Here is a 26,876-nt window from a genome sequence, read left to right as displayed (position 1 = left end):
ACCTGAACGTGACCTTCTAGAGTCTCTGGCTGTGGCCACTCAGTCTCCCGATTCTACTGGTGTGCTGCTTTGTTACCTACGAGGCTGAGCCAAGCTCCCAGGTCCGCTTTGCAGGCCTCCATTGTCTACGTGTGATGCTCAGGAGAGCTGACCCATCCGAAGGTGGGGAAGGCTGTTCACTCCCTTCCAGCATAAACTGCCCTGCATCCTACTGCAGAAACTGTTTTCACTTTGGGGACGGTCAGTCGTAGAAGATCACGGCCAAGAAGAGGTCTTAAGTGACTTCCTCTGAGTTTTATCCCCGACAGGGAGCCATCTGGCCATGTGTCTTTTATTGCATAGCTGGTAGCTGCTCCGCTTTTACCAGGGCCGTTGTTAAAATCATTGACTTGACCATGACATAAGGTTTGCTGTCCTAGGAATCGAACCTTTTCTTCTTCTTTCATCCGGAATTTTACCTTTAAGGCCTGTATCTCCTCCATCTGTTTCTTAGCTGTTTCATTAAAAAGTTTCAATTCATCTTGCAAAGTTTCTAACAGCAACATAGAGTCAGCGTGATCCACAGTCGTTCCTGCTGTGCTGCCAGGGTCTCACTGCCTGGATTGAGGCCCTTGCCCTCCAAAATTGCCAAAAATTGTCCTGAAACTTCTCCAGCAGCCACCCTCTGAGTCAGGTCCTTCTGCCATCCCCGAGTTTCCGTCAACTGCTGCTGCAGCTGCTTGGTGACAGCCCCAAGAGCTGGTTTTTATCCTGATGTTTGCTCACTCAAAGGTTTGCAGCTCTTTCTGATGCTCCTCTTGATGGTGGTCCCCAGCCTTCATCCGCCCATTCTCTCCTTTTGGTTTGGTGATTTTTGTAATATCGTTGTCTGAACCTCCTGAGTGGAGCCGTCTGGAGATGTCAGCTTCTTTGACTTCACAGGGAACAGACTCCTAGGAGAGGCTCTAGTGTGTGTATCTGCCGGCAGGTGGCCGCTGGACACAGAGTGGGGCTGCACGCTGTACCCTGTCTTGACCACGCTGGTCATTGTAAGGAGGCAGCGAGGCTGGGCCTCAGAAGCCCGCTGCTCCTGCTCGCAGTCCTCGTTGCTGCCGTTCAGGAGAGGCTCGGTAGCAACCGCCGCGCATGGGGTCCTGTCTGCCGCCTTGGTTTCAAAAAATCAAGATGATGAAAGAAGAAGGGTATATGATTTGGTAACAGAACAAAACAAAACAAAACACAAAACAAAAAACGCCTTGCAGGTGCGGGAATGTATTCAGAGTAAATCATTCCTAGAAATGGGACTGCCACTATGTACGTTGTAGGATCACATGAATGGTGCAAATCTACATCGTGCACAACCACGGAAATGAAAAGTTGTACCCCAGTCGTGTACAATGAATCAAACTGCAGTCTGTAAAAATAAAATAAAAAGGGGGGTGGGGAAGAAATGGTAATGCCAAAGGCCTCAATGATTGTGTGACCCGAAGACAGGAATTTGGAAATAGGAGGTTAGAAACAATGACATTTCTCCTTGGAGAAGAATTTAAAATTGTGCATATGTCTTTTCTCCCTCTTCTCCTTTAACATGCCAGAGAAGATACTCTATGATTATATGATTTTCTCTTGATATTGCCTTCACATTTTTATTTTATGAGAGCTTAGTTTATATCTTTTTATAGTTCATATTTATAAATGCTTCTATAGGTTATATAGATATATAGTTTATATCTATTGCTTTTCTCTCTTGATCTCTGTATGGAATTGCCACACACGTATGTGAAGACCGTTTATAGTTGCTAAAGTGAGGCTCAGACTGATGATCTTCCCTGAGGATTTGCGGGCAGTAGTATTTCGGAGGATATCAATTTGTTATTTGTTTTGTGGAACCACTCGCCATAGTTGAAATATTTTCCCCTGCCCTAAGTATAGAGTAGACTCGTGCCTCTCTGGGGAGTCACATTTTTGCTGGAGTCTTATATTACAAGCAAAAGAGTTTTACAAGGTTTTGAAAAAATTCACCTGATGATGAAACACTCATTGAAGTTGTTTCAAAAATTGATTCATTTTAATAGCATTTTTCTTGTAATAATTTATTTTGTGGGTAAAGTGAGCCCTAAATTAAGAATTTCACTTCTATTCAACTTCTTCACTTTTTGGTTTACATTTATAATTTTTTTTAATCATCTAAGGCAGTTAGTTGCTCACCCAATTTCCACACACCCAACCCCCACAAATTAGCTCAGGATCTGAGGAGGTGGCCATGTATTTGGCTAAAATTCAATGCTGCTTTGGAACCCCTGTTATAAGGTTCCTGTTATAAGGTAGAAATGACCAAGGATGTATGAAAAGCTACATTTCAGGCACAGTTTCTGAGAAGACCTTCTAAGGGAAGCTCAATTGCCTTGACCTTACCTGGAACACTGTTACCCTCTCTGACACTACAAAGTTCTGTACCCTGACATCTGTGTCTGCCTTCCCAATTTAATTTTGGCTTGAATGGTCTAACATATAGAATTTTTAACTCTTTCATGCATTTTATTGTCTGTTTTCCCCATAGGACCAGAAACTCCATGAGACAATTATTTTTATAGATTTTTATTTACTAGAATGGGGGTCAGTTATATTTGTTAAGTGAATGAATTGTGATTGGGAATTGGTTGACCAAAGGAGGTACAGAGGAAAATTACCAAGGTTTAGATTTCAAAATCTGGAAAGCTGAAAACCATTGTTATGGTTTGGATGTGAGGTATCTCCCAATAGCTCACATGTGAGACAATGCAAGAAGGTTCAGAGAAGAAATAATCGAGTTATGAGAGCCTTAACCTAATCAGTGAATTAATGACCTGATGGGATTAACTGAGTGGTAACTGAAGGCAGGTGACTAGAGAAAGGAGGTGGGTCACTGGGGACATGAATTTGGAGTGTTATCTTTGTATCAGGCAAGTGGAGATCTCTCTCTCTCTCTCTCTCTGCTTCCTGGTCATCACGTGAGCGGCTGCCCTCTGCCACACTCTAACACCATGATGTTCTGCCTCACCTTGAGCCCCAAGGATTAGAGCCAGCCTTCTATGGATTGAGACCTCTGAAACTGTGAGCTCCCAAAAAAGCTCTTCCTCCTCTACAGTTGTTCTGGTCTGGTCTTTTAGTCATAGCAGTGAAAGAACCGACTTCACCAGCTATGTAGAAAATAAGGAGTAGAAAATTGTGTCCAAGTTTTAAAACCTAAGTAGAAAAGTCAGATAATTCTTACTTCCAAGAGCAAAAGGATAAAGAACAAACCTAGGAAGTACAGGAAGAGGAAAGACAAAGAACTTACTGAGAGAGAATTGTGGAAATGAAGGGGAAGGGTGTGCTTTTCTTGAGTGGGAACAAGAATACCCAAAGATGGGAGAACAGAGAGTTGGTGATGGCAAGGATGGAAATGGAGGAGACTCGAATCCAACATCTCAGTCTTCTCAGAGGAACAGGATGCAGGCGATCTGCCCACCATGAGGGAAGGAGTGGAGATGGGGGAATGGAGTGAGGGGAAATAGTCTTTTGATATCAGCCACCGTGGGAAAGGGGGAAGGTGCAAAACTGAATGAGAATTGCTGCTGATTGATGTAGAAGTCCCAGTCAAAGTAATAATGAGAATTTATAATCAAGCCAACTGCCACTGCTTTATTATTTTTTTTTCTTATAGAAAAAATATAGTAGAAATGAAAACAGATGGTCAACTTTTCCTAGGTTTGGTAACGTGGACATGAGGTGGTCATGGTTGAGCAGGTCATGGAGATGACTGAAACTGGCATCCAAGTTGGAGAAGTAGATATAGAAGGACAAGGTAAAACTTGGGTTGTAAGACAACCCTAGAAATCCCATGTGTTCTCTGACCATGAATTCCACTTCAATTCTCAACTGAAAGTAGATTTCGACTTCCCATTCCAAGTTCTCCTATACCATACAAAATGTTTATGTCCCAGGATTCAAGTCATTCTTTAACCCATGTGTCATTTGGCTAGATGCATAAAAATGATCCAGCAGAAACCTCTAGGATAAGGTCTGGGCTGCACGTTTTCAGGTACTCATGCCAGGAAAGACATATTAACCACCAATGTGAACTCCAGCGTGTAGTGGAGGAGAAATGCTCCTCAGTCTTGCTTGGTTCCAAATGCATGGTTGTCACATTAACTCTCCTGATTTCAAACCCCCCTTTTGTTCATGTACTTCAGAGGTTGGGGGTTGAGAACTCAAGCTCCAGAGTCTGTCTTCTGGAATCAAAGCTTGGTTCCTGTGGTTTTTAAATGTGTGATCTAAAAGAGAAAGATACTTAACCTCTCTCCTATTCAGATTTCTCACCTGTGAAATGGGATAATGCTGGCATATACCAATGGGATTATTATTATGAGTTTTTGTGAGACACTTGCAAAATATCTCAGATTACATCTAGCATATGCACACTGGATTCCCTGTGATGATGAGCATCAGTTACTCAATTAATGATGACTAATGCAAAATCTATAAGAATTCATTGGAACCTGTATAAGGAAGACATCCTTGTCTCCTTAAGTTGGAATAAGTGGGACTTGTATTCTCTGAACATAATCAGGGTGTAAAGAATAATTATAATTAAATTGTACAATCACTTCGTATTATACCAATTAAATGTCTGGTGTAGGCGTTAAATTATCTGAATAGCATATTCAGATAAGACAAACATAAACTGTTAAGAGACTTCTAAATTTTTCATTGACTTTTAATCATATCAATATTTTCTCAATTAAAATCGGCACAACTTTCATTAGGAAATACATTAATCACAATGAAAAAAAAAAAAAAAAAAAAAGACCAGAATCCTACCACCAATGTATAGTCACAAATAGCAACATATAACCAAGGATATCATGACAATGGTGCATTTTTTCCTGTTATCTCACATTTGTATTCTATGATTTTTACCCTATGGCATTTTATGCAGGTGTGACTTACTCTGCATCTCTGGCTGGTAATCTTTTATATGAGTAACTGAGTCGGGTTCCCTGCATAAGTGAACAATTCTTTCCTCTATTCTCCCAGTGTGCTTCGTTGTATCCACCATGAACCCACAGTGGAAATCCAGAAACTGAGGGAGAATTCAAGTTCTATTAATTTTCCATCATAAGCTCTAAGCTCCTGTCCAGCTTCCCTAGGAATTTTGCTTTGGGAGTGTGGCAGGCAGTGATTCACTTACTAGTAAGTGTCTTTAATTTTCATTCTATTAATGTTCATTAGCCTGAAGGGAAGAAGCCTAATAGGAGCATTCTTAGTTCCCAGGAATTACCCTAATATTCATCAAATACCCTAGTAAGCTTTAATCTGGATTGCTAATAATCCTCCTCATCCCTTGGTTCAACATCAATATCCTGTCTATAAAGCTAACAGTATTCTCTCTGATTATAATATACACAAAACTCTTGGTGTACTACCTGACTCACAGTTGGCGCTTAATCCACTTTTAAATAATTTTCACTTTATCCTTAAATACAATAAATACTAGAATATTACTTAGCTCTTGAAACAATTGTTATATGTCATATCCCTTTAAAACAGTGAGTGTGTCAGAAGGGAGCTCTTTGGCTTCTTAGACGTTTATAATTATCAGCATCACCCGTGGGAGGAGGGAAAGCTCTTAGTCAAGCGTCCCCCTGGAGAGGATTTAGGACTGTGCACCTGTCCGATCCTTTTCAGTATTGTCCTATCACATGGAATGGCTTTTGATTTTATACCATTAGGCACTCCACAGCTTTCCCCATAAAGTTCTTGCTGCTTAAACTCATTGAACTCTCTTTATGAAGTGAGTTTACATAAAAATTTTATAATCTGAGCTTATATGACAACACTAAAAAAACAGGTCATTGTCTCCATACAGAACCTAATCAGTAAGCTGAGCTGTCAAGAATCTCACTCTCAAGGCTTGACTTACTCACGGTGCGACATCAAGTCAACAATACGATCTTACAGTACTATGAAACATGCAAAGCTGTGTTTTGTTTTCTCTGTCAATTATCTGACATGCCAAATTAGAAAATTTTTTATTGAAGGTCTTGGGGTAAGAAGTCATTACTAAAATTAACCTAGGATGATTTGTTTAATCCTGGGACCTTCGAATGAAGATGTTAAGTTACCTTGTATGACTCCTTGAAAAGGTTTAAGTGCTTCACATAGTTTGTCTTGCTTGGTCTGCAGAAGGATCCTGGGAGGCAGGCATATGGTGTTTGGAGGTACAGATGGTGGTGCATCGTGCCTGGGTTTGCACCCTCCTTTTGTCCATACTAGCTGCTTGGCCATGTGACTGTGGACAGCATCCCACCCTCCATCTCCTCACCTGCTGCAGAGGTTGGCCACTCCCGATGGTGAGGGCCAAGGGAATTGCTCATTGTGAGCTGCTTGTGGGTGCATTCTGCTCCCACCAAGCCCTGCTGCCTTGTTTTTTGGAGAAGAGCCATGCTCAGAGAGGGTATGATGCTTCTACAATTGTTTTTTCCACATTCCTTTTTGGAAGGTTGTTATTATGGTGAAATAAAGGGAAAGGGACTGATTAATGCAATAAAGAACAATGACAAATTAAGGAATTGTGTTTAAGACTAAAAGCATTTTCAGGAATCATTTGTTTAAGAAACACTTTTTACTGTGTTTACCTCTATGATAATTTGACTTGTTATAGCCTGAGGTGGGGGATGCACATGACTAAAGAGCTAATATTAATATATGCTAGCAAAAAAGTGAGTGCATTTTTATTTTTTGCCTATGAAATCAAGACTTTCCCTAATAGTCCATCTTAGCTATAACAACCAGGGCATCCAATACAGACAGGTACACTTCTGGTATTTGTTCTTCACACTTAGCTGCTAAACTAATGTCAGTTATATATTCTACTCACACAGATTTTTTCCCCTTCATTTCAATTCAGGTATATACAGAGCAATGAGAGTTACTCATTTTTAGGGTTAATTTTAGATTAATTACCATGATTTAGAAAATTTGATCTGTTACCAACCTTTCTATAAAGCATTGAAACTAACTTGGGTCATAGGCTAGGCACAACTTCTAAGAGTAAAGAATATTTTTTTAAAATATAATAACACTGCTTGGTAGGGGTGTAAGTAGAGAGTAGGGTGTTTGTATAGTGACTTACCCAGTTTTATTTAAATTCTTAATTCTCAATTCTCTAAAGTTTGACTCAACTTCTTACTTATTCTCAATTTATGAATGGTTTGGCAAAATTTTGTAGTATTTTCTGTTTTATATACCGATTAACAAGTAATATGTTTGTATTACATACATTTATGTGTGCATAGACAAGGTATATGCCATATGTATAGATACCTACCTACATACATGCAAGAACCCCTCCTACATGTTGAATCTAAGCAATATCTTTACCAATTCCCTAACTTGAATGGCTTAGCTCCTACTATGTTATTCACTCCAGATTCTTTTTTCTCTCTATGCTGATATTTACTTTGAGGTGAACTTTTTTCTCTCCCTTCCGCCCTTTCCTTTTTCTAACCCTGTGAATGGAGCCTTGATCTTCTCCTTTAGACATTGCATCAGTCCCTGCTTCCTCTGAGTTATCTAGGGTTTTCCAAGAACATCCATCTTGCCTATTCAATTAGACTAACTCCCAGGTCAGTAAAGACCTACCACAGAGCCCCAGGTTTAGTTAGTAATGGTTACTTGAAAAAATGAATTCCACCTAGGCACTCTCAAATCACAGTATAAGAAAACCAACTATCAATCACAGTAGTTTTGTTATAATTGACATGCTGACCACAATCATTAGCCACAACTTGTGTTTTAAAAATTACTTATTGCCAGAACTTGTGTATATTTGTCATGTAGAGTATTATGTTCTGAAACATTTACACATTGCGGAATGGCTAAATTGAGGTAAATAACCTATGCATCACCTCACATATCTTTTTCTTTTTTTTTTTTTTTTTGGGTGCTGGGGTCACATATCTTTTTTGTGCATGGTGAAACCAGTTAAAATCTACTTTCTTAGCAGTTTTTAAGAATACAACACATTGTTACTAACTGTAGTCACCATGTTGTACAACACATCTCTTGAACTTATTCCTCCTGTCTAATAAAAAATTTGTATCCTTTGACCAAAGTGTCCCCAAACCCCCTCTCTCCAACCACTCCAGCCTCCTGTGACCACTCTCAACCTCTATAAAATCGACTTTTGTAAGATTCCACAGATAAGTGAGATTACACAGTACTTATCTTCTGTGTTTTGCTTATTTCACATAATAAATATTCTGTAGGTTCATCTATGTTGTTGTGAATGAAAGGGTATCTTTCTTTTTTAAGGATCACTAATACTTAATTATGCATACATGCCACATTTTATCATTCATAGTTGATGGACATTTAGACTGACTCCCTGTCTCAGCAATCGTGAACAGTACTTGTAATCACGAGAGTGCAGACATCTGACTGGGTGAACACCGAGTAGTGTGTGCTGAATCATGTGGTAGTTTTATCTTTAATTCTGTTGAGGGAACTTCATACTATTTTCCAGAATGGTGGCACTAATTTACCTTCTCACCAACAGTGTGCAACAACCCAACTTTTTACTTTAATCCTATTTAAAGCCAATCACCTAGCTGACGTTTCTCTTTAGATGTTCGAAAGGCATTGGAGCCTGTCATTTGACCCTCTCTCAGAATCCTTGCAGATGTTCTCACATTTTTATCTCCTTTAAAATGTCACAGTTATTTGTGTAATTATTTAATATGTGATTATCCATTAGCTATTGAATTGTAGCTCCGGGAGGGCAGAGAATACCATTGTTTTGCTCAGGATTGCACCCTCCATGTTGACTGGAAGGAGGAAAGGAAGGAGGAGAAGGAGGAAGAAAGGGAAACAAGAAAAAGGAAAATGAGGGCTCTCCAGTCAATTGCTAAAGCTTCAAAGTCTGTTCATCCCCTCAGCTGTACGATCTGATGTTTCTTTGCAGGCTGTGCTAATATTTCCAAACAAAATTGCTTTTAAAATTCAACACCAAGAGCAATTTCCATTTCAAAATTGTGCCAGTTATTGAAAATGTCTTCAGTGGTGTTACAAATGGTCTTGAAGCTTCCCCAAATATGCTAGGCATTTAGTAATGGGTGTCTATGACTGTCTCCTAAAAATTTCTTATCTAGTTATCTCTAAGGAAAAAAAAAAAAAAGACAAGAAAAAAGCCTGGAGAAGTAATCATCATGCTGTGTATAAAATAACTGCAGCAAATAGCTCTATAAAATAATATTTTTAAAAAAGACTTTTTTTGTTTTGTTTTGTTTAATGTTCCAGAACCTTCCGACTGAGAATTAAGAGAAACTGCTATAGCAAATACAGTTGGTTAAAATTATTTCAGGACTGAACCACAAAGGCAGAAAAAAGGCATCAGGGGAGATTCAGATGTACACTTATATTCCAAACAATAAAGCGTGCATAGAAATGAGAATCTCATTCTGGTCCGGGATGAGACAGTATCCTCCCGAGATGATCATCCTCCCCAAATGGTCCTCAAACAGAAGGCTTCCCCAGGCCTGTTGGAAGCACCTCCCCATTGCCATGTCCACAGCACCCAAAAGTATGTGCGGTGAAAGGTTTCTTCTTGGGCTCTTAAACCCGAGGCAAATTTCCCCCTTTCTCCTGTGCCTCTGCCTCTGGATGGATACCAGATCATTCAGCTATGTCAGCACTGAACTACCCCATGATGGTTTGCAGGTGCAGCCGGGTTCTCAAGTTCTGAGTGGGGAGCTCTACAGAAATTAGATTTCAAGTCTCATCCACCAGAGACTCTGTTTCAGTAACTCCAGAGTGGGAAGCCTAGGAATCTGTTTAAATTTTCATTACATTACATTTTTAAAATGACAGCACTTTATATTGTGTTAAAAACAAGAATAAATCTCTATGTTAGGAAATGCATAGGAGAGGTTTTGAGGTTTTTGAGGTACAAGATCTTTAATAGCAATTACTTCTTTTTTATTCATTTTTCATTAGTTCTAAGTAGTTGTACTTTTGAGATATCATAAGTAACTGGGATGCATCACCCTCGGTACACCTGCTATGGAGAACGTAGCACTGAGGTTCTTAGCCCTTTTTTGTCCAATCACACTAACAGAGACTTTGGTATTTAGTGTCTTGTTTCCTTAGATTTAAAACCCCTGCATCTGCTGGCAGCCTTGTCTCCTTCTCTTCTCTCTCCCTTCCCTGGAGCCCTGAATTCCCTCCTGCACGGATCTCGGAAACCTCTTTCACCAAGCAGCTACCACCCTTCTTCTTCTGACTTTTGATGCATGTAATTCTATGCGTCTCATCTTCGTATTTCTTCCCTGTGTAACGTGTCTCCACCACCAATATGCTTCCTTTTTCTCTAAACCATTTTGCCCCCTTCAGTCCCCGGTACACACTGTGTGACAGCCCTAACTTCAACAGTGTGCATTGTTCGCCCTGGTATCCTTTTCCTGCTTTTTAATGTTTTGATTAAAGCTCTGTCACTTTTGATTGAGGGTTTGGTAGAGGAGTCTCATTCATGATACTTTCTCCCTGTCTTTGCTAAAATGCCTTCTAGATTGCATGATGATGGTTTCTCTGTTATAGTCCAATCAAAAAAGAAACCACGCTAGGTCTTTCCACAAAAGGTCTTGTTTTGTTCTGGAAATTTGTCCTTGGGAGTGGAAAATCCCAGAAGCCAAATGGGGGTGGTTGATGCAGCCAGGAGAAGAGCAGCAGCAGGGAGGTCTCTCACCCACGGTACCGAAGAGATCACGGGAGCAGCAGTGTTGATGGTGCAGTCGGGACCCAGGGACAGGGCCTCCCTCAGGGCCTGGGAACTGGAGGGCTTGGCACTGCTGCCTGTGCTGCATGGAGATCCCCAAGAGAGGGGTAGGTACGCTGAACCCCCACAACATCGGGCCTCTCTCCTCCTGCCCGCCAGACGTTTGCCACTTTAGACTTCTTCACGCTGGTTGAACACCTGTGAAATCAGCTGACCCAGCGCCTTGAAAGCATAGTTCCTCAGCGCAAGAGCAGAACCTGGGTCTGACAGCAGAAGACACATATGTGCCTGGCACAGTTTCTGTACCAGAACAAGCTCACACAGAGTAAGAGGTCTCTCAGTCGTCACTCTCCACAGCAAAGTCCCTGACTCTGTGCTAGTACATGGGACGTGAGAGACTAGAGGACAATAAAACTGAACAACCGGAATGAAGCCAAAGAATAAAGATCTGTATTTACGTTGCTACTACCTCCTTTGCTCTGCTCAGCAAAGATCTACATCTGTCCCCTCCTCTTGCGGCTACCCATTGGTCTTGTCTGTGACCCCTCACCACCCTGCAATAGTTGGGGGCAGAATGCAGTGGTGGTTAGAGTTCCTAACCTCTGGAGGGGGCGCTGCGGGGCAGTGCCAGGAAGAGCAGGAAGCAGCAGCTAACCCCCTGAGGAGGCTGAGGGCAGGGGGAGTGCCTGCGGGTGTTCTTCAGCCACTCTCCCTGCTGCAGGCCTGTGGAAGGGAGCTAAGTTTCTAAATCCCAGCTAGCCAGAATGGCCCCTGAAGACTCTGAAACTGAATTCAACAAATGACACCACAGAACATCAAGCTGCAGGTGGGACCAGGCCTGTGGGATGGCACAGACCCTGGACAGCTTCAACAGGCTGTCCCCAGCAATTGCTTTTACCGCTATTTGCTTTTTTAGGCCCACTGTAATGAAGCAAGGACCATGTTGCACACTGGTCCTCAGCCCGTTTCAATTTGGCATTTGTCAATCTCTCCTTTGAAATGTCCTCTCAGCTTGTCCTGTTAACAGCCAGCTCCAATGGTGGCTTTCTGTGGCTATCTTACTTGGCTATGCTGTTAGTAGCATGGAAAACCACTGAGCACCTTCTTTTTGAGGAGTTCAAAAAATCCTTCATTTGAGATAGTATTCTCATTGTTTTTCCAGATTTTTTTTTTTGGCCAGGGATTGATCCCAGGGGCACTTAACCACCAAACCACATCCTCAGCCCTTTTCATATTATTTTAGTTTTTGCTTAGGGCCTCGATAAGTTGCTGAGGCTGGCTTTGAACATGCGATCCTCCTGACTCAGCCTCCTGAGCCACTGGTATACAGGCATGGGCCACTGCACCCTGCTGTTTTTCCAATTAATTTTTGACTGTGCTTTCTTGTTTTCTGTCTCTCACTTTTCATCATACACATTTGTGTCATTGTGTATTCCCAAACTGGGCTTCTTGCCTCCTCTCAACCTACACCCCTTTCACTGATAAGTGTCCCCTGGAATTCCTCATGCTATGAATTTGACTATAATCTGTATCCTCCCAAATCTCCTATCTCCTTCTCTAGATTGGGGTAGTTCCTGAACTTCCGGTGTGAACCTCCATTGTCCACATGTCATCTCCCCCCGGATGGTCTCCCTCAAATCCAGCATGTGCAAAGCCAAGCATTATTTTTCCTCCTTAAACCAAACCATATGTTGGTCTCTCACATTAACTAGAAAATGGACCAGTATCTGTGACCTCTCCAACGCGATCAGCACCTGGCACCCGTGCTTCCGTGACATGAGATGGACTGTTCTCAGCTGCGGTCTGCATGCTTCACGCCCGCCTCAGGTCGCGTGCTGAAACAAACTGCCAGTGCGGTGCCATCAGGAGGTGGGGCCCCGGTGAGGTTCAGAGATTGGCTTATGAGGGTGAAGCCCTCATGAGTGAAGTTAGTGCCTTCATACAAAGGACCTTGGAGAGTTCTGGATCTTTCTCCCACCTGAGGTCACAACCAGGAGGCACCATTCAAGAACCAGGAAACAGGTCCTCGCCAGACTCCAAATCTGCCAGCACCTTGATCTTGGACTTCACAGCCTCTAGAACTGTGAGAAGTAAGTTTCTGTGGTTTATAAGCCAAGCAGTTAATGGTGGTATTGTTATAGGAGCTTAAATGGACTAAGATTCTCTTTAATGTAGGAACTTATTTATTTATTCTTTCATCACTGTGACGTGGCGTGGTCAAGGGTGGGGACTGTGTTTATTCCTCATTAAATTCCCGGGGCCTGGCCCACTGCATGCCCTGTTCTGATGTTCCTCTTCCTTTTCGGATATGCTGACCACCCTTCAAAGGAAAACGACACAATTTACACATGGATTTCCACCCTGGAGAATTCACTGTCTCTTTTGTTTTCTTAACTGTTTTCGGAACAGTTGTTCATATTTGCTAATTCGTTTTAGAGAGTTTGAACATAGGTACTTCATTTCAGGTCCCCTAAGGATGAGAATTCCAGCCATTTAGAAAATATACAAGTGTTGATTGATTCACAAGAAATCAATTTGTTTAGACCAGGGGAATTTAACCTGTCTACTACACTACATTTATTTGTATAATGTGGGTGAAAGGATGAATAAGAATTTTTGACATTTCTTTGATTGTTTACTTTAGATTTTCATAGAACTTTGACTATAGTCATATCTACTTTTGAATGATACTTTATTTTTTAATACTATGTGGAATACTTGAAGAATAATATTTACTTACAAGAATTTCCAAGGAAAATTTCCTAATTTAAAACTGGTGAGTTGAAGGTAATTTAATATTTTTCCAAGGATCTGACACAGTTAACTTACACTTACTTATAGTTATATTTTAAATCTATAATTTGGGTGAATTGAAATAACTCAAAAATCAAGTTCAGGTCAAACTTGTTAAATTCAGTCTTAGCTTGAATTAGTTAGTTAGTTAACTTTTCATTGTGGTGACCAAAATACCTGACTAGAACAACTTAGGGGGGAAAAGTCATTTTGGCTCACAATTTCAGAGGTTCAGTCCCTGATTGGATGGTCAGGTAACTATTGTTATGAGCCTGAGGTGAGATAGAGCATCACAGTAGAAGGATGTGCTGGAGGAAAGCTGCTCAGTCATGTCAGAGAGGAAGAGGAGGGAACAGGAGGAGGGAGAGGGCGGAGGAAGAGGAGGAAGAGAGGAGGGAGGAAGAGGAGAGGGAAGAGGAGGAGGAGGAGGAGGAGAAGGAGAAGGAGGAAGGGGAGGAAGAGGAGGAGGAAGAGGAAGAGGGGGAGGAAGAGGAGGAGGAGGAGAGAGAGAGAGGAAGAAGAAGGGCATGCTGAAGGGCATGTAGGTTGGTTCCACAATCTAGCTATTGTGAATTGAGCTGCTATAAACATTGATGTGGCTGCATTACTGTAGAGAGCCCACAGAGTGGAAGAAAATCTTTTCCACACACATGTCAGATAGAGTACTTATCTCCAAAATTTATAAAGAACTCACAAAACTTTACACCAAAAATTCAAAGAACCCAGGCAATAAATGGACCAAGGAATTGGACAGACACTTTACAAAAGAAGACATACAGGTGATTAATAAATATGTAAAAAAGTGTTCAACATCTTTAGTAATGAGAGAAATGTGAATTAAAACAACTCTGATTTCATCTTACTCTAATTAGAATGGCTATTATCAAGAACACAAACAATAATAGATGTTGGCGTGGATGTGGGGGAAAGGCACACTTTTACATTGCTGGTGGAGTTGCAAATTTTGGTGCAGCCACTCTGGAAAGCAGTGTGGAGATTCCTCAGAAAAATTGGAATGGACCCACCTTTTGACCCAGTTATCCCACTCCTAGGTTTATACCCAAAGGACTTAAAATCAGCAAACTACAGTAACAGTCACAATCCTTTTTTGACTCTCTGCCACAGTTAGAGGATTCTGGGCTCTCAACTCGGCTGGGGTGCTGACTGCCTGAAGCACCCTTTTTGACTTCTGAGGAGACAGTCTGGTCTACTTCCATTTTTCCAGGGTGTTTTCAAGGAATCTACCCCTCTTGTCCCTTACTTCTGCTGTAACAGATACAGAAAACTGGAAAAATTAACAAGGGGTAGCATTCTCGTGATGAGTTACCCACGGTGGGAAGCATTATTCTGAGGACTTCTGACTTGCTCCTTTGCTAAACTTGCCATGTCATTTTCAGAGAAATGTGTGCCCTGGCCCCAGCGCTCCTTCAGATTTACTTTTTCCCCTTTTGGGTGGGAAATGGGGCTACAGGTGTTTTCACTGAATATTTAAGGACCCAGCCACACCATGTAAAACTTTCCACAAATTCAGCTGCTTTATACTGTGCCTTCAGAAACCAACCTCAAAGCTTTGAGTGTTGGGACTCAGAAAGTGATACCGCAGATGCTGCTGCTTGGCATGTTAAGCACCTTGAGCTAAAGGGAACTGAAGGCCTCGGAAACATCCTCGGAGCCAAAGGCTCTCTGATTCCCTTCTGTCCCCATCCTCCCCAGCGCAGGGTATGATTCTCTCTGTCTCTGTCCTCTCTTTCCCTCCCTCTAACTCCTTTATCAGAATATCTTCTAGAAGGAACACACTTGCCTTTGCCCCCTTCTGAAATATCAATAGGGAAGATTAAATCCATGTCCAGGAAGGAGAGCTGAGGAGTCAAAGCACATCTGGATAGAATACATCACAAGTTTCTGTCAGTTCTTTGATCCCATGCAGTTTCCAAAGAGAATGATTTACAAACTATTGTGTTTGGGGGGCCTATTAAACTTCCCTAAAATTCACTGACCCCTCCCTTTCAAGATGGTCAACATCCCCATCTCTCTTTTCTACAAAAAGAAGGTGTGAGTGTTTCTGTACCTCGTCGGGAGGATGGGTGATCACGCTCCGTGCTTCTCTTGTGCACGTAATGAACTTGTAAGCCCTTTTCTCCTGTTAGTCCACTGCCAATTTATTTCAACAGACTTGAACCTTCAGAGAGGGAGGGAACATTTTTCTTTGCCTCTGTGCTCTACAAACACAGGTCCAGGTCAATTCTCCATTCAGGGTGTGGTCACTGACTCCAGCCCTGACCAGGTCCCTCACCAGGGGTCATTCCTTACACCACCATCTGGCTCTGTCTGGTCATCTGGTTGGTTAGGGCTACTGAGAATGTTTTACACCATTTCCTGGAGTAATCTCCATTTTCATGTCATTTATTAAATCCTCAAAGCATTATAATAAGCACAGTATAATTGTTTATTATCTTTGAATTGTCCTCTCTGAATTGCACTTCTTCAACTCTTAGAAAGAGACAGGACCAAGCCCTGGGGCTGTAAAGTCACACTCAGTCCTCTGTGCTGCAGGGTGGTGTGTGTCCCACATGGGCTTCTCCTTTTTAGTTTCTGCCCTGCTGCAGCCCTTCAGTGATTGGGAAACACCCACCTGGGGTGCCAGACAGTGTTCTGGAAACTGGAACAACTTCCTGGGTTGTTTAGTGGACAGACCGAGGCATCCAAAACTACTTGGAAATTGCTTTTTATTTCCTGGTTTTGCAACAAGTTGTAGATCACCAGTGACCCGATCCACGTGGTTTGAATTCTGGGATCCACATCTTATAACTTCTAGAAGTCAATGTGGAGTGATTTTTTTCCCCTGATAACTGGCTGACAAAGGAGATGACTTGATACGGCAGCTTTCCTTTCTTCCTGAAAGGATAGACCAACTCTACAAATCTTTGTCCAACTTGACAGAAATCAATAAAATTTACCACTGGAAATTCACATTTCACCCCAAAGTGTGAAAGGCAAATAAATAAAAGTCTATTCAATTCTGCAATCGCTTTCTAAACTCTGGTTTGAAAGAGAAATAAAAAAATCAGATGACTTCACTGATTTAAGATTCATTAGTATGTTTCAAGCCAAGTTAGTGCATGGTTTTATCTTGGAGATTTTAGTTCCTTGTACCCTGAAGAGCTGAAAAATGTGCCAAGCTCTTGACCTTTGTAAAAGAGTATGTAGTTTAGATTCAGTGGGCAACCCTTTTATTAATTAATCCACTTTTGATAAGTGCTTTGCTAGGGATAGTGCAGGGATACAGGAATTCCTATTTGCCCTAAAGGGATTATATTCCAGGGTTGGAAATAAAATGTGGATGAATCGGATGATTTATGCCATTAGGCTAGTATACTATAGTCATCACTGGCAGATACTGCATTACTGTAATTTAGATCTAGAAGGTTTCTACTGATTGTCATTTTGTGGCTAAAATTGTACCATAAACCAGGAACCACTCTTCTGATCAGAAGGTAAGTACTTGCAGAACTTTGTGAGAGTTAATCTTGTGTTGGAAAATAACAGGAATTCATAATGAATGACCCTGCAAATAAATAATTGGTATTTTCCATGGAAATTAGGACCTCTATAGCTTATCTAGATCTTGAATATCAGAAATTTCTCTTTTGGTCAGTTCCTTTTGGTTAGTCTTCCAAAATGCACTACTGCGTTCACAAGCAATATGGAGTGATACTTTTGCAATTCACTTGGGTTTGTAGGTTCCCCCTCCTCTAGGATTTAGTGTTTGTGGGAGATTATTCAGGGTTTTCTGTCAGCACACAGCATCCAAAGCACAGATTGCAGATTCCTAGGATGAGTTCCAGATCAACCTTATCATCTTCTACTTTGCTTCTGCTCTTGGCTCTGTTGACAGCTCCTGTACAAATCCTATCTGCATTTTTTACTGTTTCTGGTTGTTGGATCCATGGTAGAAAGCTTCCTGTTCATCTCTAGTACAAAAACAAACCTGGGGATTCTTGTTTTTTCCCCGAGAGTCTTAGCTACTAGAAATTACATTGAAATTCATAAAGGGTGAAAAGAACTAATTAAATGAAGTTTAAAATTTCCTAGAGATAAAGCAGCTATGGCAGCAGCCATGAGCTGGCATCTCTTAGCCAGGAGCTGGTTGAATCCTCTGCCAGCTACATGTACTGGGAAGCCAGGCTTCTTGGACAGAAATCAGAACTGGTGGGTGCTTCCAGGAATAACATGAAATTGCACATTGAAGAGGAAGTCAGAAGATAATTCATCAATTCAATTGATAAATTGTTGCTGGTATTCATTAAGTTTAAATGTTGAGCGTTCCAGGTGATATGGTAAGTTATTTTTTGTTAGAAGCAATTATCGGAATGTAAAAACATTACTGGATATTAGTAGATGCCTGTAAGTAGCTGGGGTTATCAGTGCTTTTTATTTTCTTTTTGTTAATTGTGTTATTCTGAAATTACAGTGCATTGTTTTTATAGTAAGCAAAAATAAACACAGAAATTTTAATTAAAAATATTTTGCCAACTATACCTGTTGTATTTGACAAACTTAGTAGAGGTATTTTTATTTTTAATTTTTATTCTTTAAACTATTTTTAGTTGTAGGTGGACACAATATATTTATTTCATTTATTGTTTTTATGTGGTGCTGAGAATCAAACCCAGTGCCTCACACGTGCTAGGTGAGTGCGCTACCACTGAGCCACAACCCCAGCCCTACGTTTTTTTAAATGATATAAATTGGAAGACAATTAAATGCTGTCAATTGCTAGTTGGTGTGTTTTTTTTTCCCCCTACAATTTTATGTCATTATTGTGGCTTACCATTTATAAAATGTATTTTTAACAAGAATCTCACAGAAAAGGAATAAAGAAATTATGAGATGTTGATAAATAAGAAGACACCGCAATCTGAAAATGACATGAAAAACTGCAGAACTTCCCTGTTATGCCTTAAAATTTACTAATGCATGAAGAATCAGTTCTAAGAAACTAAACATTTTTAAAAAATTCATTGGAACTACTGCCTTGGTCAAATTTTGTCCAAATTTTGATCAAATAAAATGGTACCTGTAGAGAGAGATTTCCAATTCCTTTCTATCCCAAGTCCCACCAAGCCAACATCTTTAATTCTTATATTAAAAGAAACATTAGGTCTTGTTCATCCTTGTGCATCTCTTGTAATGAAGGATTGCGTGCTTCTGTGCTATTCTTTCTGAAGTTAGGACTTCTCTGCTCCAGTCCTGTTTTCCACTCCTCTCCCCTTCTCTCTTCTCTCCTCTGGCCTGCCTCCCCTCCTTTCACTAGCTCCTCCTCTCTTTGCTTCTCTCTGCTCTTCTGTGCTATTTATATTTTTTAATTAAAATTTTATTTTTACCGACTGCATTTTGATTCATTGTACAGAAATGGGATACAACTTTTCATTTCTATGGTCATGCAGGATGTAGATTCACACCATTCATGTAATCATACATGTACATAGGGTAATACTGTCTGTCTCAGTCTACTATCTTTCCGTACCCCACCACCTCCCACCCCATTTTCCTCTATACCATCCAAAGTTCCTTCATTCTTCTCTTTCCCCCTGCCACCCCCCCCCATTATATATTGTCATCCACTTATCAAAGAAAACATTCGGTCTTTGGTTTTTTTGGGTTTGGCCTATTTCACTTACAATGATATTTTCCAACTTCATCCATTTATCAGCAAATGCCATACTTTTATTCTTCTTTATGGCTGAGTAATATTCCATTATGTATATATACCACAGTTTCTTTAGCCATTCATCAATTGAAGGGCATCTTGGTTGGTTCCACAATGTAGCTATTGTGAATTGAACTGCTATGAACATTGATGTGGCTGCATCACTGTAATATGCTGATTTTAAGTCCTTTGGTTTAAACTGAGGAGTGGGATAGCTGGGTCAAATGGTGGTCCATTCCAAGTTTTCTGAGAAATCTCCATACTGCTTTCCAGAGTGTGTGCACCAATTTGCAACTCCACCAGCAAAGCATGAGTGTGCCTTTTTCCCCACATCCACGCCAACACTTATTATTGTTTGTGTTCTTGATAATAGCCATTCTAATTAGATGAAATCTTAGGGTGGTTTTAATTTGCATTTCTCTAAGTGCTAGGGATGATGAGCACTTTTTCACATATTTGTTGATCACCTGTCTATCTTCTGTGAAGTGTCTGCCCAGTTCCTTAGCTATTTGCATTCTTACCCCTCTCATTTCCCTACTCTTGCCTTCTGTCTTCACTTCTCACTCAATCTTCTCTCGCCCCTCCCTTTCTCTGCCTTGGTATTAAAACAAAACAAAACAAAACAAAGGGAAAGGACACAGCTACTAATTACATAGTACTTCCCTGTCCCGTGGGAATGAATGGAAAGATTCAGTTACATCTTCAGGGAAAATCGAAACCACTTAACTCTGTTCTGAATGTCCTCGTTTTAACAGAGACTAACTCTTCCCCAATAGGTTTATTGTCTATTTTTGACCAGGTCGTGAATTAATTGAACATTATGTTACAAAGTCAAGTATGACTTTAATTGTACTTAATCACGTATTAATGATTGATGAACTTTTAGGTTATAAGTTAAAAACTTTATAGTTTCCATGCCTTCATAGATCCAGTAGCATAATGAGAAAATAGTAGGGTGAAGAGGTTAACAAAGGTTAATTAGTATAGGTCAAGTCTGTTTTGGTTGGTTTGGTTTAATCCAGAAATAATCTTAAAACAATCGAATTTGTGATATGGGCCTTATTTTTCATTTCAAAATTATTTTAAAGAAATGAAATTTTATAAATATAAAGCCTGTTTGATATAATTCCCAGTCCCACTCTCCTCTTTATTCCCTGAAGGAATAACTCCATGAACATTTTGTTTATCCTAAGCATGTTTTCATATTTCATTATGTACATATCTTCTTAGAGACAATCATGTAAGTATTCTGTGCTCTTCTGAACTGTATATAAATGGTGTCATATTATCTACAACTTGTGGTTTTCATAATACATTACATTTTTTCTTTCTCAACATGTCAGTACATAGGTGCTAACAGTTTGAAAGATTGTGTCCCTTGAAAATTCATGTTGAAACTTAATGCCCAATGCAGTAGTACTAGGAGGCAGGGCCCATAGGTGAGCAGAAGAATTCCTATTATTTATAAATTACCTAGTCTGAGTTATTGGTTATAGCATTCGGAACAGACAGAGACAATGGAATCTACTACTTCCATTTTAAGTGCCCTACAATTTCTAAAGTACTCTGTGATTGAGTGAGCGAGTTTAAAAGACAAGCATGTACTTTAATCACTGGTAGATTTAGATTTACTCTAAATGTTTTTTGGAGGGGATACTGTAAACTTTTCAGTTCACCCTTTTTTCTTTCATTCTTTCTTATCATAAATTAGATGATTAGGTTTTCTTTTTTATTTTTTTCACTGGATAGCTCACAGTTGTTAAATTGAAAATATTTTAAAAAATAAATTTTATTCTTTGATCACCTTTTTGATGACTGTCAGAAAACTTGCAAAAGTAATACAGAGAGTTGTATGTATTCCACATTCAGTTCCCCTTTTAACATTTTACATTATTATAATACATTTGATAAAGTTAATAAATCAATTTTGATGCACAATAAGTTAATGCACTGCATGCAGATCTCTTTCTTTACCTAAAGCTGTGCTTCTGTTCCAGGATCCCACCCAGGATAGAATGCCACCCTCATACTTGTGTCTCTTCGGACTCCTCTTGCTGTGACAGTTTCTCAGCCTTTCCTTGTTTTTAATGACCTTGACATTGGTAAGGAATATCAGTCAGATTTTTTTTTTTGGTATAATTCCCATTATTGGAGTTTTTCTGATATTTTCCTCATAACTAGGCTGGAGTTGTAGGTTTTTAAAACTAAGACTGCAGAGGTGAAGTTATCTCACACATACCAAGTAGAGTATGTGCATTTAAATCTTATCCATGGAAAGAAACTCTCCCCTAATAATAAAGTTTTATTACTTTCTTATTCTCATTTAAGGGATGGAGATATTTATCTGTGTCTATAGAAGCCATTACCTTCTATGTGTGGCATCTTTAACAATCAAAAAAATAAAAAATCAAATGAATTTGGAGTAGTTACAAAGCAAGGCATTACAGTCCATGCAATGGAAATGACATTGGGATCTAAATAATCTAAAAAGCATACTTGACCCCCCCTGTATGCATTAGCCTAGCTATCAGAATAAGTAGTTTAATCAGAAAATGTTACTATTAACTAGGCCAATACTTGAGAGACTGGAAACAAATAAGTAAACAAACCCTAAAAAATAAAACCTGCAATAGAGTATTATTTTTTAACTAAACAAGGTGCAGTATTGGTGTGTCATGCTGAGTATAAATGATGGTTTGGATCATTCAGCTTCATTTTTCAGTACACCTAGGGAAATCATCCTTAGAGCAAAATGCATATTTGGGAATGTTTTTGCATAAAATGGAGAGATCTCATATAGTATGAAATCTAACAAGTCTTGCCTTTAGTCTTTATTTGTACCTGGTCTTAAGAAAGCAGCATATTATTAATAATGCAAAACTCAGTGGAAATATAGGTGATATTTTAAAACTTCAATGAATCTCGTCACTGAGAATATAATTCCTCAAAACAAATCCACTATTCCTCGATTTTTTTTTTTTTTTAATTCCTCTAAACTTCTGGAAAAACACTCAAAATGTCAAGTGCAAGAGATGAAGACACATAATAGGAAGCCTGCATCCTGAATGCTTTTTCTGGTTCCACCACCAGCAAGTTGGACTAATTATCCACTTCTGTGGGCCTTGGCTTCCCCACAGGAAGTCAAAATCCCTTACAGATGATTTCTAATGGCTATTGCAACTAGGATAATCCACGAAATAACACTAACAGAATTGCTGAACCCCTGCTGAGCCAGTTGATGATCCTATTAGATGAGGCTATGTTTTGCATATATATTTATATAAATTTTTTTTTTTTTTTTGGCGGTGCTGGGGATTGAACCCAGGGCCTTCTGCTTGGGAGGCAAGCACTCTACCAACCGAGCTATCTCCCCAGTCCTGTTTTGCATATTTGATTCCAAGAATCTGGTTGTCTTAATGTTTTATGGTCATGAGAAGCTTCCCTGCAGATTATCAATCTCCTAGTTCTTCCAGAAACTCATATTACTTAAATGTCAACTTTATTTAGGCCTTTAAAAAAATCCAAAACACCTGGAATATCTGTCCATCTCTGAAGTGCTGTGCTGGCAGAGCTTGTGTGAGTGACAAGGACTCCTTGAGGTCCCATCAGGGGCAGCAGTTTCCTTCTTCATGGTCCTATAGGGAAAAGACATGCTTAGGGTCTTCAGGTCCAGATTTGAATTAGTCCTTCACCCTCGTGGCAGAAGGAACCTTTTAACTATTGAGTGAGACATCAAGAGACAAGGGGATTTCTAGAGACTGATGCAGATTTTTGCAGGAAGTGTATGGGAATCAGTATCATAAAATCCTGAACACGTCACCTGTAAGGAGGATAGAGGTGACATCCGTCAAAGAGGATGAAGGGAGGTTTGAGAGGAGGCCATCCTGAGAAAGCATGTTGAGTTCTGTGAGTCTCATTCCCTCTCCCCAAACTAGGAAAGAGATTTTTTGGGGTTTATGAAGTCCTCTAGATAGCGTGGGGCTCTTCAGGGTTGGGGCACGGTATCCCTGAGAAATCCCGAGCCCTGGCTAGTGTGGTTGCTCATGTGCTCTGGGGCTGTAGCGACGCGAGAGGGCTTTCCCTGGGTCCGGCACGGTATTTCCTATGGGCCAACTGTGTCGAAGAGCTGATCTGAAGTCATTTTACACCTTTCCTGAGACAACCTCCTTCATGGGGGGATGGGACTTCAGTGGAGAGAGGGTTTCTATGGAGTGGACCACAGATATCCAAGGGAAGGACTGAGGGGACACTCCGAGACTGTACCTCCTAGGTCAGGGGGATTGTGAGACTCCATGCAGGCACCCTCTAGAGATGGCGTGGCTTCCATCTGCCAGGCCTGAGCAGGCAGTCTGCAGGGATCAGCAGAGGGGAGGCTGGGGCCCTTCCCCTCCAATCTTGCTCCATGTGCTCAGGAGGAAACCTAGAGGAACCTGTGAGGTGGGCAGATGGGTCAGGGAGAAAGTGAACTGGTATCTGGAACAGAGAAGACTGAGGTTCCCTTTCTGGGCTTCTTGCTGGGAACGCAGTCATGTAAGTTCCTTGGGGTATCAGGCTTAATCTCCTTAGAACAGCCCAAAGGGTCTCAAGTCTGCCGGCCTTTCATCCACCTAATCACATTTGAAAGGACCAGAGGGAGAGAAAAATAAAGTCACCTTCTGAATACATCACAGGCTCAACTGTTGCCTGTCCTGGTTGCTCTTAGATGGTGCCAGCTAAGGCGATTTTGTTGTCCTCGTGATCTTCTGTTTCTTTCTCTGAATTAGTGTTAATAATACTTCTTTGCGTAGAACAATGGTAACAATGATGGCCAAGTGTTTCTCTCTTGATAAGGGTCTGATCAATGATATCTTCTTCCAAAGCTTCTGGCTTAAATTATTTCATAAAATAATTCTTTTGATTTGATTACAACTTGTTAGAAAGAGGAAGAAATCTGGACTATAAAGCATGTTACAATACCTTGATTTTTTTCTGCCAAAAGGAGCTCTTTCCCATATTCAGGGCAGCTTTTCGATCCTCTGCCAAGGCAGATGGGTAGAGTGCCATTTTCCCTTCTTTGTTTGAGAGCCAGGATGATTTCCATCTCTCTTTCCCAAGAGATGGAGGGTGGGACTGAGCTCCTCTCTAATGAGACTACCTGACAAACCACTCATTTTTAATATCCACGGTAGCTATCTGTTTTCTCAGAGGGTATTTAGAGCAAGAGTAAAAGGACATTCCGCTCCAATTATGTCTGAGAAATTGTTACTTCTTCCTCCAGTGGCTATTGGGATGACAGTAAACAGGTGACAGACCTTTTTAAAAGACCATAAACAGATCCCAAAGAGATGTGAGTATCCCTGATCCCCTGCCTCCACCTCTTCACATGGTAAAGAAACTCAGACTTGAATGAATGAAACTGCTCACTTGCCACGGAGCTCCTGTTACCTTCTTATCCCTTAGCTAACATGGTCTTCCTGGGAGCAAGGCGCAGGTAGCCCTTTTGTGACTGTGACTCTGTGGAATGCAGAAATACAGGTGGCATCCACCTGGGGATTTCAGGGTGCTCTGGAACTGCTGCTCATTCACTGGGTAGAGAGGACTGTACTGACTCCTCAGGGGGTACGAGTGACAATTCAGCAGAAGATGATTTCAGGGAACATAGCTGATATTTCTGCTGCTGTCATGCTGTGCTGGGCAGAGCCCTGTCACCATGGATCAAAATAAAGATGACACACAGGCCCATCTGTATCAGAAGTGGAATGTCATAGGCCTGGGGCCCCATTTAGAGTAGTAGAAAAGGTTCTGCTTTTGTTCTCAGCAGAGTCTATTTTCTGGGGCACAAATACTCAGAAACTCAGGAAGAGCAGATCATGTTCTGTGTATGAAAACGATTTCATCAGCTATTTAGTAGAACTTTTGAAAAGGTATGTTTTGGTTGATAACAAACAGAAAATTCATCTGTTAGACTTTCTCTTCTTTTAATTAAAAAAGTTTGTGGATGACGTGTGAGTAGTCAGGCAGTACTGAAGAGGATTTAATCAACAGTTATGCCCTATTCTAACCTTTCTAAATTCGAAATTTCACTCCAAAGAACCATTTCTAAATAGTCCTTTTCTCACCCTGGTATTTATTTCTGTTCTAAAGGAATTGCACATGCTGCCATTTCTCTGTTTATCCATTTTGGACGTTCCCTATTGTCTTCCTATTGTGAAAGCTGCCAATACCAAGATGGGGTCACTTATGTCAGACCCAAAGCAAAGTGGGTTAGATCTATTTATCAGTGCTTCCTTGGTGACAGCAATCATGCGGCAGAATAGGATACTGTCCTTGACTTCAGAAAGCCCACACTGACTGACTGTTTGCAAGATGTGTTTGACTCTCAGCTCGACCAACATCTTTGTTCTCTTCCACAGTATGAAGTTGTTGCTGGGAAAGGTTTCTTGGCCTGATACTACATCTTCCACTCCTGCATGCCGATAAGACCATATGCTACTTCTCACCAACGCAATATGTTTGGAAGTGACTGTTCTTGGCCAGCATGGCTAAGAAGCAGATATGCCTTCTCTACTCTCTCTGCCCCGTCTCCTGTCTCTAGTAACAGTTGATAGTTCTCGAGTAACTTTGAAAACACATTAACGATGGCGGGATCTTTCTCAGTCTCAAACCTAAATAACTGTATGTAGCAGGGATTTCCCACCTCCCGCTTCATAGGACACCAACCTTGACAACCACTGTCGTTTTAATAAGTGTGGCAGTTTGAAGTTTTTCTTCTCATACTAGATGGAGTTACTCTAAGTAATTCCACTGGCAATTTGGAAACATGTAAGAACTGAACCAGGCTTAGAGGGCAAAGGAAGTCTTCTCAGATGAAGATTATGTTAAGTACGGATGAGTCCGTGGTTTGTTTGAAGGATCTGGAACTCAAGGAATGGTCTGGGTGAGAGGCATAACCTAGGGAGATTTCAGGATTTCAGCTTCTTCACTCCTGAGAGCTAAGTGGAGTCTTTGGCAATTTACACATCATTTTATTTATTTGTCCCTAAATAGTATGTCCTTGGAATTTTAGTCATTTTACGTTTTTTTTTTTTTTTTTTTTTTTTTTTACTAAGTACAGTTCAAATCTTTTTCTGTAGAACATCAGATATATTAAATAATAGTGTTCATTATAATGTAAATTTTAAGCTGGTGTATCTGACTTAGAATTTTCATTACTTTAAAATATCATCTGTATGCTGATGATTTGTACATCTTTATCTCCGGTCTTGACCTCTTTGTTGAATTCAGACTCTTTATCCATTTGTCTGCCTCCATAGCATTTTCATTTGAATGTCTAATAGGCATAGCAAATGTGAATGACCAAGCAGAAATTTAGATTTTCCCATTCTCCAAAATCTCCATTCCCCAACTCAAAACTTACAGGATAGGTATGATTTATCAAAATGCATAAATGCATTCTACTGTCATGTATTAGAATGAATAAAAAAATCAAAAAATTAAAACATAAAATGAAGAGATAAAGCTCAGACTAATAAAAAATTTACAGCACACACAAATAATTACGGGAACCCCTTGCTATTACCGGACTTCTGTGGGTGATTCCTGAGGCTCTTCTTTACTCAT

At 40.4% G+C, this 26,876-nt stretch overlaps 1 pseudogene; it reads right to left on the bottom strand.

Moving 5' to 3' along the window:
* Positions 1–331: 331 nt before the first annotated feature.
* LOC124986965 (small kinetochore-associated protein-like) lies at positions 332–26,876 on the bottom strand (annotated as a pseudogene).

The sequence above is a fragment of the Sciurus carolinensis genome, chromosome 6 (genome assembly GCF_902686445.1).
Source record: "Sciurus carolinensis chromosome 6, mSciCar1.2, whole genome shotgun sequence".
NCBI classification, from domain to species: domain Eukaryota; kingdom Metazoa; phylum Chordata; class Mammalia; order Rodentia; family Sciuridae; genus Sciurus; species Sciurus carolinensis.
Note: the sequence above shows the minus strand (reverse complement) of the source record. Positions and strands in the feature narration are given on the sequence as shown.